The following is a 16,216-nucleotide window of genomic DNA, read 5'->3' as shown; positions in this document are numbered from 1 at the left end:
TTCTATTTATCCAAAGGAATGGTTAGAAAGCGAACAAAAACCTAAAAGTTTTATCAAATCAAAAACTAGTAAAAGAGTGTCAGAGATCTGGGTAAGGGGGTTGGTTTTGCAATGGGAATGTGTTAGGCACCCAAAATATCCTAGGTACTCCTAGGGAGCCTGTCATACCCCGATTTTGACCCTGGAAATTTTCCATTTTTTTTCTTTTATTTTTGCATTTTTGCATACATTCATCGGTATAAAATGGATTTTAATCACTTGACTTTTGTAATTTTTCAATATTTGATTTTAATTTCAAATCAAGTTTAAAGCCAAATTTCAATTTAATTTTAATTGTTATCTTTACTAATGATTCAAATCTCTAATTGATTTTAATTTTCAAATAGATGTTAAAATTGATGTCAAAAGTAATTTTAACAAATTATTGGATTAATTTGATTTTGATTGGGTTTTCTACTGATTTTTTATTATTATTTAAATTGATATTTAAATTAGTCTTGGATTATTTCTAAAAAAAAATCCATTTTTATATCCATAGTACATTTCAAAATCAAAATAGCATTACAACATTTTCATAAATAATAAAAAAATCATGTTCCAAATTGCATTTCTCAACATTTTCATGCAAGTTCATCCTATTACATAAATCCTACAAATACAATCTTAATGAATAATCAAAATTCCATCAAGAATCTAAATTCCAGCATCCCAATAATTCACTCCAAAAAAAGAGTTCTACAACACATGATAACAAATCAATATCATAACAGAAGGTTTTCAACATCGCTTTCCAGTTCCTAATAGAACCTTCACAAAAAAGAAGGAAAATTGATCAACTTGTTATAGTTTACTAGAATCAAGAATGACCAATCAATTTTGTTTACAAAGTGACAAAGTTAACAAATAATAAGGGAGGAGCAGTTCATGCTCATAGCCACGGATTTACACATCAGTTGCATATGAAAGTATTGTTGTTGCTGCTGAAGGTAGTTTCCACTAGTTACTTGAACTCGTGAGTATGAAGGATTTTGCTGTTCACATTGGCGGAAGACTCCTTTGTATCCATGTTATACAAATCCTCTCTGCCCAGGCTGGTTCAAGCCACCTGTTTTTGTTTCCTTGCAACCACTCGGTCTTCAGTTCCTGCATGACAGATAGTTCGACGGTTAGATCTGAATGTGCTCTCCGGTACCAAATATGCTCAAATAGATTTAAGGCATGTGATAAATTTGAAGCTTTATGGTGCAGATGTCATAGTTACTAACTAGTTTTCAACCAACACTGATGCCGAATTAGAATGCGGTTAGAAATTTACCTGAGATGCCAGAGCTTAAGATGCTGTAGCATGTAGTCATCACAGCTATGTTGACAAAGGAACTGTAACCTGTGGTATTTGCAGTTCAAACCTGAAGCATGTTTCCTTGAAACTAATGGTTGAAGCTACTGAAAGAAAACTTTGGAATAAGGAGATATCTGCTAGAAGGAGAGCCTTGAGAAGTTGATGGAAATATATCAAACTTACCATAAGAATCCTGCAGAATTTTTGATTAGTCACCTCTCATTCGAAGTGTTTCAGACAGTAGGCCAAATCGCAAAGACAAGAGGTTGGTAAGGATAGCCTCTCGGCCCCAGATTCTAGGCTCTAGGTTGGTGAAGATCTTAGAGGCCCCACAGTTTATGTACCTGCCAAGATGAATGCACTGGTTGTGACACATGGAGAAATCCCTCACAAAAGAGAACATATCAAATTTCATTGAAATTCAAAGCTCATAAAAAGGGCAAAATTGCGGTGTACACTGTAATTATCGTTGCATACCGTTGTTAACTTGAAGACTTCTTCTCGCGATATTACTTTACAAAGGTCTTCACCAAGTTTATTTGCAATTTAAGGAGCATCATTAGCAATGTTTTACTTGCAGCAACACCGCCTGCCACTGTTGCACCTACTGCAGTAGCATTTTAACCCGACAATCACAATCCAAACTCTTTGACCAATACCTTTCCACAAAACCAACGGTTCCAAACTGTTATGACTTGTTTTCTGCAACAAATAACAAACTGCCTGCACAATGTTAACCACAACGGTATCAGTAACAAGCAAGCAATTCTTCAACAGAGAGCTTTAGGTAGAGAACTTGGTTTAGCGTTTGATCTGATAAATACTACTCGGTTACTATCCATTATCAGATTAGACAAAGGAAGGGATTGGCCATGTCAAGATAAGATGCAAGGGAAGAGATTCTGTACCTGATGATGAATCTGCACAAAAGCTTTGCAACGAGGTTCTGAACTTTTGCTCCCAGAGGCCAGACACAAAGAAATATATACTCGTACACTGCATTCCCAATCATATTACACAAGAAATAAATGAGAAAGAATAAGAAAAACAAAAACATAAAGTTGATTTCGAGATAATAACCATTGAATTTGATGGCAAACGCATTAAGTTGCAAACCTGGGATACAGCCGGCCTAGAGAGATTCAGAACTATTACTACAGCTTATTACCGTGGAGCCATGGACACCTTGCCGGTTAATGATGCCCTGAAAGTGAATGACAAGAGTCCAAATGCATTATCTATGCTGTTTGAGCTGGAATTGAAAAATGACGAGTGGGTGAAGGCAAAAGAAACTCTCCAGGCAACTAGCGATGCCACTGATAGGAAAGATTCATATGTTACACTTTCACTAAGAAAACCAGAATTACTTTGCTGCAGTTTGCAATAAAAAAGAGAAATCCAAAGCTAGAAGCGACTCATTTGGAAAAGGATAAAGATGGTTACCGGAAGTGGTTGGCTGGTGACTTGGCCTCAGGAGCACGAATCTAAACCGTAGCCACCGGTGTTCATCGCTGAAGCATCAACCGCCTGCATTTTCGACCAAGTCAAGCTATCTGCAACCAGTACACCTTGAACCTCAACCTGCTTCATCAAACAGATGTTCAAAATTTTCACTGCGGTAAAAGTTGAAATAATCAGTCAAAGCAGTAAAATCCGAAATACCCAAAATGGAGTCAAGACGAAACAGAGGAAGAAAAAGCAAGAGCGCAGATTACCTTTCCCAATTTGTATCATCAAACGGGCTAAAAGCACTTCTGAGCATCCGAAAAAGCACTTCTGAGCTTTCTCCTTTGAGCCTTTACACACCAACTGAAACCCTAATGCGCAAGGATAAAAGGAAGCGAGTGAGAGGGAGAAAAGGGGACGGCGGAGGCGATTCAAAAAAACCCTAATCAATCAGAAACGAAAGGGAAAAAACGGCGAAGAGGCTTCAAAGAAAAAACCCTAAATCACAAATCAGAAAAACCAGCGTTTAAAGAAGGGAAAGGAGAACTCAAGCGTTACCTGAGCTCGCCGTCACCGTCGAAGGTGAGTCCTTTTCAACCGCCCTTGCCTCTGTTTGCATGTAGAATAAAGTTTGAGAGAGAGAGTTTGGACGCGAGAGAGACGATTGAGTGCGATTGAGAGCGACTGAAAGAAACGCTAGGTTGGGCGATGGAGAGATGATGAGGATTGAGCGAGAGAAGGGAGCGAGAGAGCTAGACGAGGACGATGAAGTCTGTCTCCTCTTGTTTTTCATTCTTTTTAATTCGAGTGAGGTGTTTATTTATTTTTTCTTTTATTTATTGTATTTCAGAATAAGTCTTTTTTTAAAAAAACTATTAAAATTCATTTTAATTTTCCTAGGTATTTAGTTAAATGTTGTTTATATTTTCAATTTATTTCCTCCTTTCCAATACACATTCCCCATTGACAACCCAACAGCCAAGCGGCTGGGTTCAGTTACTAGCAGACCAACAGTTTTTTATTATTTAGTTTTATTTTTATTTCTTTTTTAATTATCTTAGTTTAATACATTTAAGTTAGCATTAAATATTAGTTAGTTAGTAAGTGGTCTGGTGGAGGGAAGTGGCTTCTAGATCTTTAGTTTTAGTGGGTTCGATACTCCTAGGCGTAGTTTTTCTTTCTTTTAATATTTTCTTTCATATTTATGCTTTATTATTTATATTTCCTTTTTTTATTATTGTTTAATAATATAGATTTGTTTTTTTTTCTTTTAATTGCATCATGCATTTGAACCCATTTTTTTAACTTATAAAAAATCATATTTTCTCGATTTAATATCGAGCCCCTTTTTTCACACCCTTGTAAGTCGATTGCTTTTTTAAGCATCGCCGCCAACCTCACATAGCTTACTCTTGGGCTTTCTTACAATGAGCCAGTTCTCTTGCACTTACACTCATGCATTATTTGTTTGTGCCCGATTTTATTTATTTCATGATTTTTTTCAATAAAGATGGAAATGGAACATGGCGTATGCCGTGCACTCCTGAGATTAGGATTCGAGATGTATATCTCGCCAATCCTAGTTCTCGCCATCATCCAAATTTATCCACTTTGCTCTCTCAAACACTCAGCCAAATTTCTTTTAAACGTCCATCAATACTTGATCTAGGTCAAGTCATTTTCACAACAAACTCAAAACACCTAATTCTTACTTAAACACTTTTTCAATAAAGGTGGAAATGGAACATGATGTATATCATGCACTCCTGAGGTTAAGATTCGAGACGTATGCCTCGCCAATCTTAACTCTCGCCATCGCCTAAAAAAATTGTCAATGCGGTTTCTTCAAACCCTTTCTCAATCAAATTCCAAAATACTTAATTCATATCTTAACCTTTTTAATAAAGATGGAAATGGAACATGGTGTATACCATGCACTCCTGAGTCTAGGATTCGAGATGTATATCTCGCTCATCCAAGTTCTCGCCATCACTCAAAATACATCCAACCAATCAAATTCTTTTCTCGCCGCCGTGCGATTAATCAAAAACCTTTTTCATAAACGAAAGGTATCTTGTCTTAAGTGATACAAAACAATGTTTCGGCCACGATTGTTGAGTAGAGATAAATGACGCTTTTCCGAATGTAGATTTATAAATCTGTTCGATGTGTGGTATGCGTCCACTCCTCATCTGTTTTGGGTAAAACGATGTTTTCGTCGATTAATACAGTATAGCTTTCGCTAAAATCGACCAACAAACAAACATTTTTCTATCCAGAACTACGTAAGCCTTGATTTCTCTTTTGAGATACGTAGGAGCAGGATTTTTAAATCTTGTCAGGCCCATTAATAAAAAACTTAGGTTTAGTCCTTCGTTAAAAAATCCAAAAACATTTTCCTTTCTTTTATTCTTTCTTTCCCACCTAATAAACTGAAAAGCCTAACATTTCAACTAACATTAATGCACACAACTGACCTAATGGTTCCCGTTGAGTACAACGGACGTGAGGGGTGCTAATACCTTCCCCTTGCGTAATCGACTCCCGAACCCTGATATTGGTTGCGATGACCATATCTTATCCTTTTCTTTTGTCTTGGGTTTTATCGATATTTCCCCTTTCCTTTTTAGGAATAAATAAAGTTCGGTGGCGACTCTGTTCAGTCCATCATTGCGAGCGTGCGATCGCGCTTCGCTTTGAAGTCATATCCCCATTTTTTTTTCGAGGTGCGACAGATGGCGACTCTGCTGGGGACGTTATTGTCCTAAGCGAGTCAAGCCTAGTTAGGACGTCTGTGTGCCTTTGTTTGTTTAATTGTGTGGCTTTTCCTTATTTATTGCTTTCTATTATCTTTATTATTATATTGATATATTTGTTGTATGTTGGTTCCAATGTGTTGGTATTTGGGTTTTTGATTGCAAACCATGTGGGAAAGACTCTACACCCGAGTCTAGAGTGAAAAAACATAAGATAGGACGATGGTTGAGTAGTACGGACTCCCGAGGTGTATACTTCGTAAGAGTCGGTACGAGAACCTCACTTAGAGTAGATCCTTTTGCAAATATTGTCGCCCGAGGTGTATACCTCGTAAGCGGCGATGTTTCAAAGGGGTCCATGACTCTAAGAACCTTTTAGAACATTAAACCTTTGGCCGACTAGAAATGATGGTTGCGTAGTATGGATTCCCGAGGTGTATGCTTCGTAAGAATCGATACGAGAACCTCGCTCAGAATAGATTCCCTAGATGGAGTTGATGACCGGAAAGTATTTTCCGTAAGCGTCAAACAGTCTTTTGAATCCAGGACTCTGAGTACCCTGTCTAGAACCCAGTCGATGGTTACGTAGTACGGACTCGCGAGGTGTATGCTTCGTAAGAGTCGGTACGAGAACCTCACCCAGAATAGATTCCCTTGATGGAGTTGACGACCGGGAAGTATTTCCCGTAAGCGTCAAACAGTCTTGTGAATCAATGACTCTGGGAATCCTTTGTAACAAAGCCTTAGATCTTACCCGGTGAGAACCTATTCTTGGAAAACAATCAGATTTATCAGTACCTCGGACTTTTGAACCCGTGTATTGAAGAAAAAGCACAAATGTGCATGGCTTGCATTGCATTCATTCGCATTCCATTGCATTTGCATCGCATCATAATGCATGTCATTCTCCAGACAAAATACCAAAAAAACTCATCCATCTTTTGTCCGTGAAGCAAAGTGATTCTCAACACGCGTTTAGAACAAAGAACCATGTCTCAGGAGATGATGGACGAGCTAAGGAAAAGCCAAGAAGCACTGAAGGAGGAACTTAATCTTTTGAAGAGCCAAATGAGATGGGTCTTGGAAACCCTGCAAGTCTTGTTGAGAAAAGAGGGTCACCCAATATACACTGCTGCAACAAAGAGAGCTACTACACCACATCCATCTGGTGTTACCCCAAGTCAAGGGAAATGTTATGTGGCAACTCCTCATTTACCAGTATATGGACCTCCCTCAAGGCGTCATCATCAACATCCTCTAGCTATTGCTCCTCAAAATCACCGAAGTCAGGTTCAAAACAAAAATCAGAATCAGAGCAAGAAGAACCAGGATCACAATGACTCGATTCCGGTACCATATAGCAAGCTCTACCCGCTACTGATCCAGAATGCTTTGGTGACCCCTCGAGCTCTCACGCCTGTGTCACCAGACCTACCATGGTACAATCCAAATGCAACGTGTGAATTCCATAAAGGGGCATTGGGACATGACCTAGATTCTTGCTGTGCGCTAAAATATTTGGTACGAGAACTGATTAACAAGAAGAGCTTAGTCTTTGAAGAAGATCACCCGAAGATCAAGTGCGAATACCATACTGGAACAATGGGGCACTCCATCGAGGAATGTATGAGTTTTAAACTCAAGCTGCAAAGATTGATTGACATAGGGTCACTAACACTCAAGGAGGAAGGCTCAAGTACATATACCTTGATTTCTGGGCCAGGTAATGAGAAAGGGAAAGGACCCTTGAAAACCCTCAAGGTTTTGTTCCACAAGGAAGATGTCAGGGATGTGGCTAGTGAGCTATCATTGTTTCCTGGTAAGAGCATTGAGATACCGCCTTGGATTTCCAATGTCATGACCCATACCAATGAAAGAAAAGGAGAAGTGAGTAGTGGATTCAAGAAGGTTGCGTTCAACGTTGAGATTGAAGGAAAAGAATTTGAAGATCATCATGCCAATGTCAAAAAGCTTGTTGATCCCAACCTTCAAGTTTGAAGAAGTCAATTCCCTAAAGTTGGCAATCATTTGGCTGTTTCAGCATTTCTTTTGTAGTTTCCTTGCATGTTGACTGTTAATTGCCTTTAAGCATTGTTGTTTTCTTTGAATTGGTAAGATTAATGAAATGTTTATGCATCTTTTGAATTAATCCATTCGTATTCACTCGTTTTTCATTTATGTTAAAAAACAAAAACAAAATACTCCTCTCATTCACTTTTGTTTATCAAACCGTTGTGTTAACAAAGATTGGAGGGAGGATGATGAAAACGAAACACCTGAAATTGTTATGGTATGCTTTTGAGTAAAACCTTGTCGATGATGTAAGGCATTGTTTCAAATCCCCAAACACCGAAGAGATAAGGAGTTAATCCCTAGTCAACCACTTTGAGCCTAGAAGTTGGTGTTTATTTCGGATCTAAAACCCTTAATCTTAACCTGGGGCAGGGTAGTTATGTTCAGATAGTTTGATCATACATTCGATCTTTCAAAAAAAAAAATCGTCCATATGTGCACCCTCCAATTAGGTTCAACCACATGTTATCCTTCGCGCACGTGTTGAAGTGTCGTAGAAGTTGAGAAAAGATAAAATTAGTGTTGGTTGATCCCCATCCACCAATAATGTGGCAGTCAATACCTTTAAAAAATAAAAAAATAAAAGTCCGCTAAGTCAAACACCACAAAAATGACTTAGGCAAAAGTCAGGGCATCCCGATGGACCGAAAGCTTCAAAGAAGCGGTCCAGGCAAAATTAGGGATAAAGAAAATCAATCAAAAGAGGTCACCAAAATCCTCAACAAAAACAAAATAAGGTGACTGCCATTCAAGAAAATTCGTCTTGAATCCTCATCACACCTTCGAACCCTCTTGGAAGTCGAATGCGTGTATTGAATTAACTGAACGTAGGAACTGGAGATCATCAAGAAGAAGGGGTGGGTAAAAACAAATTTTGAGCCTTATATCCTTTTGTTTCAAAAAACCGTGAACCAGACCACGTTACAACCCTTAAAAGACCTAATTGAGGCAGGGTTCATTTTGAAAGCATACTATAACCAGGTGGTGTTAACTTGACTCCAAACGATTTTTGTTAATCATTTGATGGCACCAGCTTGCATACTGTGAATGAGTTGATCACCATTTGTGTTCTTATCAACGACTCGTTCACTGTATTTCACCCGTTCATATCAATAAATTTTGGTTTCAAATTTTTGCATAAGCATTGAATTAAAATTACCATTTTTGAATGAACAATCTTATTTGCGAGTCAACACTCAGCATCAAAGAAATTCAATACACAGTTGGGGAACTAGATGGAGTGAAAGAAGTCTAGTCAGGGGCAAGTCACTTTGAGCATCAGTTAATTCGAGCTAGTCACCCTAAGGGTCATCAAGGCAAGAGTAATTTGCTTCAAGACTTAGACCGGGGCAAGCCACCTTAGAGCTCAGTAAGTCCAATCACTCCAAGGTTCAGTTAACCAAGAGTAATTTGCTTCAAGACTTAGGCTGGGGCAAGCCACCTCAGAGCTCAATAAGTCCAACTATCCAAAGGACAATCAATCAAGAGTCTACCATTCCAGCATTTGGTTAGTCAAGTTCGGACCGCTGCAAGTTACAAACACTTGGGGCAATCCATCTCGAGGTAGTCTCATGGAAAGTTGTTTCCAAACTCACTTTCAAGGTGAACATTTCCAAAGACCCAACAAACTGGGGCAAGATGAGCCACAGAGGGGCAAAACCTCTTTCTTCGTGCTTTCAAATTGCTCAAACAAATTCCGCCATACGTCAACAACTATTGAGTTCAAGACGAGTGCCCGAAAATTATGCTAGCACGATTCATTAATCCTCCAAAAGGATCCATTGGCTAAGCTGTGGCTATCAAGCTGGATAGAATCCTCATTTGACAACATCTATCATAAAATATTTGTTTGAGTTCTCGGTGTTGAGGAATCATGAGCTTCCATAAAAAGCCTTTACAAACTCCTAATCTGCCCAGTGTCAGCATTCTTATAATCATGATCATTCATATATCATGCATAAAAGGAAATTCAAATCATGCATAGCCGAAATGTACTTCGTGCTCATTTTGCATTGACCCAGGTCTTGTTGTCGATCCTAGATCCTTTGACCTCTAATTCCAGCTTGTCTTTGGTATCCCTAAACCAACATCCGGTTTTCCCGGTCATTTTCAAGTCCAATTGTTGTTGGCAAAATCCGTTAAAGGGTGGTTGTAGTCCATTTCTTACGGTCAGAGTCCATTTGTTGCTATTCCGGTATCAGGTCATGAACCTGCTCTGAAGAGTTTTTCCATTCTTTGTTCAATCCTATTCAGGTCATGTACGAACCTGTCATTGAACCTTTTTATTCCGGGGTCAGGTCATCCTTGAACCTGCTCTGAAGATTCTTTGTTCAATCCTATTCAGGTCTTATACGAACCTGTCATTGAACCTTTTTATTCCGGGGTCCGGTCATGCTTGAACCTACTCTGAAGATTCTTTGTTCAATCCTATTCAGGTCTTATACGAACCTGTCATTGAACCCTTTTATTCCGGGGTCCGGTCATGCTTGAACCTGCTCTGAAGATTCTTTGTTCAATCCTATTCAGGTCTTATATGAACCTGTCATTGAACCTTTTTATTCCGAGGTCCGGTCATGCTTGAACCTACTCTGAAGATTCTTTGTTCAATCCTATTCAGGTCTTATACGAACCTGTCATTGAACCCTTTTATTCCGGGGTCCGGTCATGCTTGAACCTGCTCTGAAGATTCTTTGTTCAATCCTATTCAGGTCTTATATGAACCTGTCATTGAACCTTTTTATTCCGGGGTCAGGTCATCCTTGAACCTGCTCTGAAGATTCTTTGTTCAATCCTATTCAGGTCATGTACGAACCTGTCATTGAACCTTTTTATTCCGGGGTCAGGTCATCCTTGAACCTGCTCTGAAGATTCTTTGTTCAATCCTATTCAGGTCTTATATGAACCTGTCATTGAACCTTTTTATTCCGGGGTCCGGTCATGCTTGAACCTACTCTGAAGATTCTTTGTTCAATCCTATTCAGGTCTTATACGAACCTGTCATTGAACCATTTTATTCCGGGGTCCGTTCATGCTTGAACCTACTCTGAAGATTCTTTGTTCAATCCTATTCAGGTCTTATACGAACCTGTCATTGAACCTTTTATTCCGGGGTCAGGCCATCCTTGAACCTGCTCTGAAGAGTTTTTCCTTTCTTTGTTCAATCCTATTCAGGTCTTATACGAACCTGTCATTGAACCTTTTTATTCCGGGGTCCGGTCATGCTTGAACCTACTCTGAAGATTCTTTGTTCAATCCTATTCAGGTCTTATACGAACCTGTCATTGAACCTTTTTATTCCGGGGTCCGGTCATGCTTGAACCTACTCTGAAGATTCTTTGTTCAATCCTATTCAGGTCTTATACGAACCTGTCATTGAACCTTTTTATTCCGGGGTCCGGTCATGCTTGAACCTACTCTGAAGATTCTTTGTTCAATCCTATTCGGGTCTTATATGAACCTGTCATTGAACCTTTTTATTCCGGGGTCCGGTCATGCTTGAACCTGCTCTGAAGATTCTTTGTTCAATACCATTCAGGTCATGTACGAACCTGTCATTGAACCCTTATTCCGGTGTCAGGTCATACATGAACCTGTTCTGAAGAGTTTTCTCCTTGATTATTCCCCAGCGTTGTCAGGTCTTATATGAACCTGTCATAGCATCTTTTTCTTTATTCGGTTGTATTCTAAGTGCCGTTTATCAAATCTCACTTTGAATACTCCCCAGTGTGTGTCTGATTCGCCAGCAGGACTGTTTTCCCAGCAAGTTGTTTCTTACCGTTTGTCTGTCCCCCTGTGGATCATCAGCTTTCCCCACAGTTGGGTCTGTCTAGTAGCATCTCCTGTCAAGGGTCCATCATATCCCTAGCAGATAAAATTACAAAAAAAAAGAATCATGCATATCATATCATATCATATCATATCATATCATATCATATCATATCACATCATGTCATGGGGATTCAGGATCAAAATCCGGGTCTTCTTAGTATTTAATCATCTCCCACTATGATCATATGAAGAGTGTCCTGCTTCATATTCTCTAGTTGAAGACGCTTAAATAGGGGCAACTGTCATACCCCGATTTTGACCCTGGAAATTTTCCATTTTTTTTCTTTTATTTTTGCATTTTTGCATACATTCATCGGTATAAAATGGATTTTAATCACTTGACTTTTGTAATTTTTCAATATTTGATTTTAATTTCAAATCAAGTTTAAAGCCAAATTTCAATTTAATTTTAATTGTTATCTTTACTAATGATTCAAATCTCTAATTGATTTTAATTTTCAAATAGATGTTAAAATTGATGTCAAAAGTAATTTTAACAAATTATTGGATTAATTTGATTTTGATTGGGTTTTCTACTGATTTTTTATTATTATTTAAATTGATATTTAAATTAGTCTTGGATTATTTCTAAAAAAAAATCCATTTTTATATCCATAGTACATTTCAAAATCAAAATAGCATTACAACATTTTCATAAATAATAAAAAAATCATGTTCCAAATTGCATTTCTCAACATTTTCATGCAAGTTCATCCTATTACATAAATCCTACAAATACAATCTTAATGAATAATCAAAATTCCATCAAGAATCTAAATTCCAGCATCCCAATAATTCACTCCAAAAAAGAGTTCTACAACACATGATAACAAATCAATATCATAACAGAAGGTTTTCAACATCGCTTTCCAGTTCCTAATAGAACCTTCACAAAAAAGAAGGAAAATTGATCAACTTGTTATAGTTTACTAGAATCAAGAATGACCAATCAATTTTGTTTACAAAGTGACAAAGTTAACAAATAATAAGGGAGGAGCAGTTCATGCTCATAGCCACGGATTTACACATCAGTTGCATATGAAAGTATTGTTGTTGCTGCTGAAGGTAGTTTCCACTAGTTACTTGAACTCGTGAGTATGAAGGATTTTGCTGTTCACATTGGCGGAAGACTCCTTTGTATCCATGTTATACAAATCCTCTCTGCCCAGGCTGGTTCAAGCCACCTGTTTTTGTTTCCTTGCAACCACTCGGTCTTCAGTTCCTGCATGACAGATAGTTCGACGGTTAGATCTGAATGTGCTCTCCGGTACCAAATATGCTCAAATAGATTTAAGGCATGTGATAAATTTGAAGCTTTATGGTGCAGATGTCATAGTTACTAACTAGTTTTCAACCAACACTGATGCCGAATTAGAATGCGGTTAGAAATTTACCTGAGATGCCAGAGCTTAAGATGCTGTAGCATGTAGTCATCACAGCTATGTTGACAAAGGAACTGTAACCTGTGGTATTTGCAGTTCAAACCTGAAGCATGTTTCCTTGAAACTAATGGTTGAAGCTACTGAAAGAAAACTTTGGAATAAGGAGATATCTGCTAGAAGGAGAGCCTTGAGAAGTTGATGGAAATATATCAAACTTACCATAAGAATCCTGCAGAATTTTTGATTAGTCACCTCTCATTCGAAGTGTTTCAGACAGTAGGCCAAATCGCAAAGACAAGAGGTTGGTAAGGATAGCCTCTCGGCCCCAGATTCTAGGCTCTAGGTTGGTGAAGATCTTAGAGGCCCCACAGTTTATGTACCTGCCAAGATGAATGCACTGGTTGTGACACATGGAGAAATCCCTCACAAAAGAGAACATATCAAATTTCATTGAAATTCAAAGCTCATAAAAAGGGCAAAATTGCGGTGTACACTGTAATTATCGTTGCATACCGTTGTTAACTTGAAGACTTCTTCTCGCGATATTACTTTACAAAGGTCTTCACCAAGTTTATTTGCAATTTAAGGAGCATCATTAGCAATGTTTTACTTGCAGCAACACCGCCTGCCACTGTTGCACCTACTGCAGTAGCATTTTAACCCGACAATCACAATCCAAACTCTTTGACCAATACCTTTCCACAAAACCAACGGTTCCAAACTGTTATGACTTGTTTTCTGCAACAAATAACAAACTGCCTGCACAATGTTAACCACAACGGTATCAGTAACAAGCAAGCAATTCTTCAACAGAGAGCTTTAGGTAGAGAACTTGGTTTAGCGTTTGATCTGATAAATACTACTCGGTTACTATCCATTATCAGATTAGACAAAGGAAGGGATTGGCCATGTCAAGATAAGATGCAAGGGAAGAGATTCTGTACCTGATGATGAATCTGCACAAAAGCTTTGCAACGAGGTTCTGAACTTTTGCTCCCAGAGGCCAGACACAAAGAAATATATACTCGTACACTGCATTCCCAATCATATTACACAAGAAATAAATGAGAAAGAATAAGAAAAACAAAAACATAAAGTTGATTTCGAGATAATAACCATTGAATTTGATGGCAAACGCATTAAGTTGCAAACCTGGGATACAGCCGGCCTAGAGAGATTCAGAACTATTACTACAGCTTATTACCGTGGAGCCATGGACACCTTGCCGGTTAATGATGCCCTGAAAGTGAATGACAAGAGTCCAAATGCATTATCTATGCTGTTTGAGCTGGAATTGAAAAATGACGAGTGGGTGAAGGCAAAAGAAACTCTCCAGGCAACTAGCGATGCCACTGATAGGAAAGATTCATATGTTACACTTTCACTAAGAAAACCAGAATTACTTTGCTGCAGTTTGCAATAAAAAAGAGAAATCCAAAGCTAGAAGCGACTCATTTGGAAAAGGACAAAGATGGTTACCGGAAGTGGTTGGCTGGTGACTTGGCCTCAGGAGCACGAATCTAAACCGTAGCCACCGGTGTTCATCGCTGAAGCATCAACCGCCTGCATTTTCGACCAAGTCAAGCTATCTGCAACCAGTACACCTTGAACCTCAACCTGCTTCATCAAACAGATGTTCAAAATTTTCACTGCGGTAAAAGTTGAAATAATCAGTCAAAGCAGTAAAATCCGAAATACCCAAAATGGAGTCAAGACAAAACAGAGGAAGAAAAAGCAAGAGCGCAGATTACCTTTCCCAATTTGTATCATCAAACGGGCTAAAAGCACTTCTGAGCATCCGAAAAAGCGCTTCTGAGCTTTCTCCTTTGAGCCTTTACACACCAACTGAAACCCTAATGCGCAAGGATAAAAGGAAGCGAGTGAGAGGGAGAAAAGGGGACGGCGGAGGCGATTCAAAAAAACCCTAATCAATCAGAAACGAAAGGGAAAAAACGGCGAAGAGGCTTCAAAGAAAAAACCCTAAATCACAAATCAGAAAAACCAGCGTTTAAAGAAGGGAAAGGAGAACTCAAGCGTTACCTGAGCTCGCCGTCACCGTCGAAGGTGAGTCCTTTTCAACCGCCCTTGCCTCTGTTTGCATGTAGAATAAAGTTTGAGAGAGAGAGTTTGGACGCGAGAGAGACGATTGAGTGCGATTGAGAGCGACTGAAAGAAACGCTAGGTTGGGCGATGGAGAGATGATGAGGATTGAGCGAGAGAAGGGAGCGAGAGAGCTAGACGAGGACGATGAAGTCTGTCTCCTCTTGTTTTTCATTCTTTTTAATTCGAGTGAGGTGTTTATTTATTTTTTCTTTTATTTATTGTATTTCAGAATAAGTCTTTTTTTAAAAAAACTATTAAAATTCATTTTAATTTTCCTAGGTATTTAGTTAAATGTTGTTTATATTTTCAATTTATTTCCTCCTTTCCAATACACATTCCCCATTGACAACCCAACAGCCAAGCGGCTGGGTTCAGTTACTAGCAGACCAACAGTTTTTTTATTATTTAGTTTTATTTTTATTTCTTTTTTAATTATCTTAGTTTAATACATTTAAGTTAGCATTAAATATTAGTTAGTTAGTAAGTGGTCTGGTGGAGGGAAGTGGCTTCTAGATCTTTAGTTTTAGTGGGTTCGATACTCCTAGGCGTAGTTTTTCTTTCTTTTAATATTTTCTTTCATATTTATGCTTTATTATTTATATTTCCTTTTTTTATTATTGTTTAATAATATAGATTTGTTTTTTTTTCTTTTAATTGCATCATGCATTTGAACCCATTTTTTTAACTTATAAAAAATCATATTTTCTCGATTTAATATCGAGCCCCTTTTTTCACACCCTTGTAAGTCGATTGCTTTTTTAAGCATCGCCGCCAACCTCACATAGCTTACTCTTGGGCTTTCTTACAATGAGCCAGTTCTCTTGCACTTACACTCATGCATTATTTGTTTGTGCCCGATTTTATTTATTTCATGATTTTTTTCAATAAAGATGGAAATGGAACATGGCGTATGCCGTGCACTCCTGAGATTAGGATTCGAGATGTATATCTCGCCAATCCTAGTTCTCGCCATCATCCAAATTTATCCACTTTGCTCTCTCAAACACTCAGCCAAATTTCTTTTAAACGTCCATCAATACTTGATCTAGGTCAAGTCATTTTCACAACAAACTCAAAACACCTAATTCTTACTTAAACACTTTTTCAATAAAGGTGGAAATGGAACATGATGTATATCATGCACTCCTGAGGTTAAGATTCGAGACGTATGCCTCGCCAATCTTAACTCTCGCCATCGCCTAAAAAAATTGTCAATGCGGTTTCTTCAAACCCTTTCTCAATCAAATTCCAAAATACTTAATTCATATCTTAACCTTTTTTAATAAAGA

The 16,216-nt window shown here is 38.3% G+C and overlaps 1 long non-coding RNA gene across 15 annotated transcripts; it reads right to left on the bottom strand.

The window, feature by feature from the left end:
• Nucleotides 1–716: 716 nt before the first annotated feature.
• Nucleotides 717–14,719, bottom strand: LOC127132472 (uncharacterized). Of its 15 annotated transcripts, none has more exons than XR_007806737.1 (8): nt 14,576–14,710; nt 14,304–14,441; nt 13,977–14,176; nt 13,769–13,856; nt 13,338–13,583; nt 13,044–13,204; nt 1,316–1,443; nt 717–1,143 (listed from the first exon to the last, which is right to left on the bottom strand). It is a non-coding gene; the product is annotated as an uncharacterized LOC127132472 (long non-coding RNA). The 15 variants fall into 15 exon arrangements; XR_007806738.1 differs by having other exon boundaries at nt 1,316–1,440; XR_007806725.1 differs by lacking the exons at nt 13,044–13,204; nt 13,338–13,583; nt 13,769–13,856; nt 13,977–14,176 and adding exons at nt 1,523–1,683; nt 1,817–2,062; nt 2,248–2,335; nt 2,456–2,655.
• Between the last annotated feature and the right edge of the window lie 1,497 nt (nt 14,720–16,216).

Source organism: Lathyrus oleraceus, chromosome 3 (genome assembly GCF_024323335.1).
Source record: "Lathyrus oleraceus cultivar Zhongwan6 chromosome 3, CAAS_Psat_ZW6_1.0, whole genome shotgun sequence".
Taxonomy (NCBI): Eukaryota; Viridiplantae; Streptophyta; class Magnoliopsida; order Fabales; family Fabaceae; genus Lathyrus; species Lathyrus oleraceus.
This window is presented reverse-complemented; position numbering and strand designations above follow the sequence as displayed.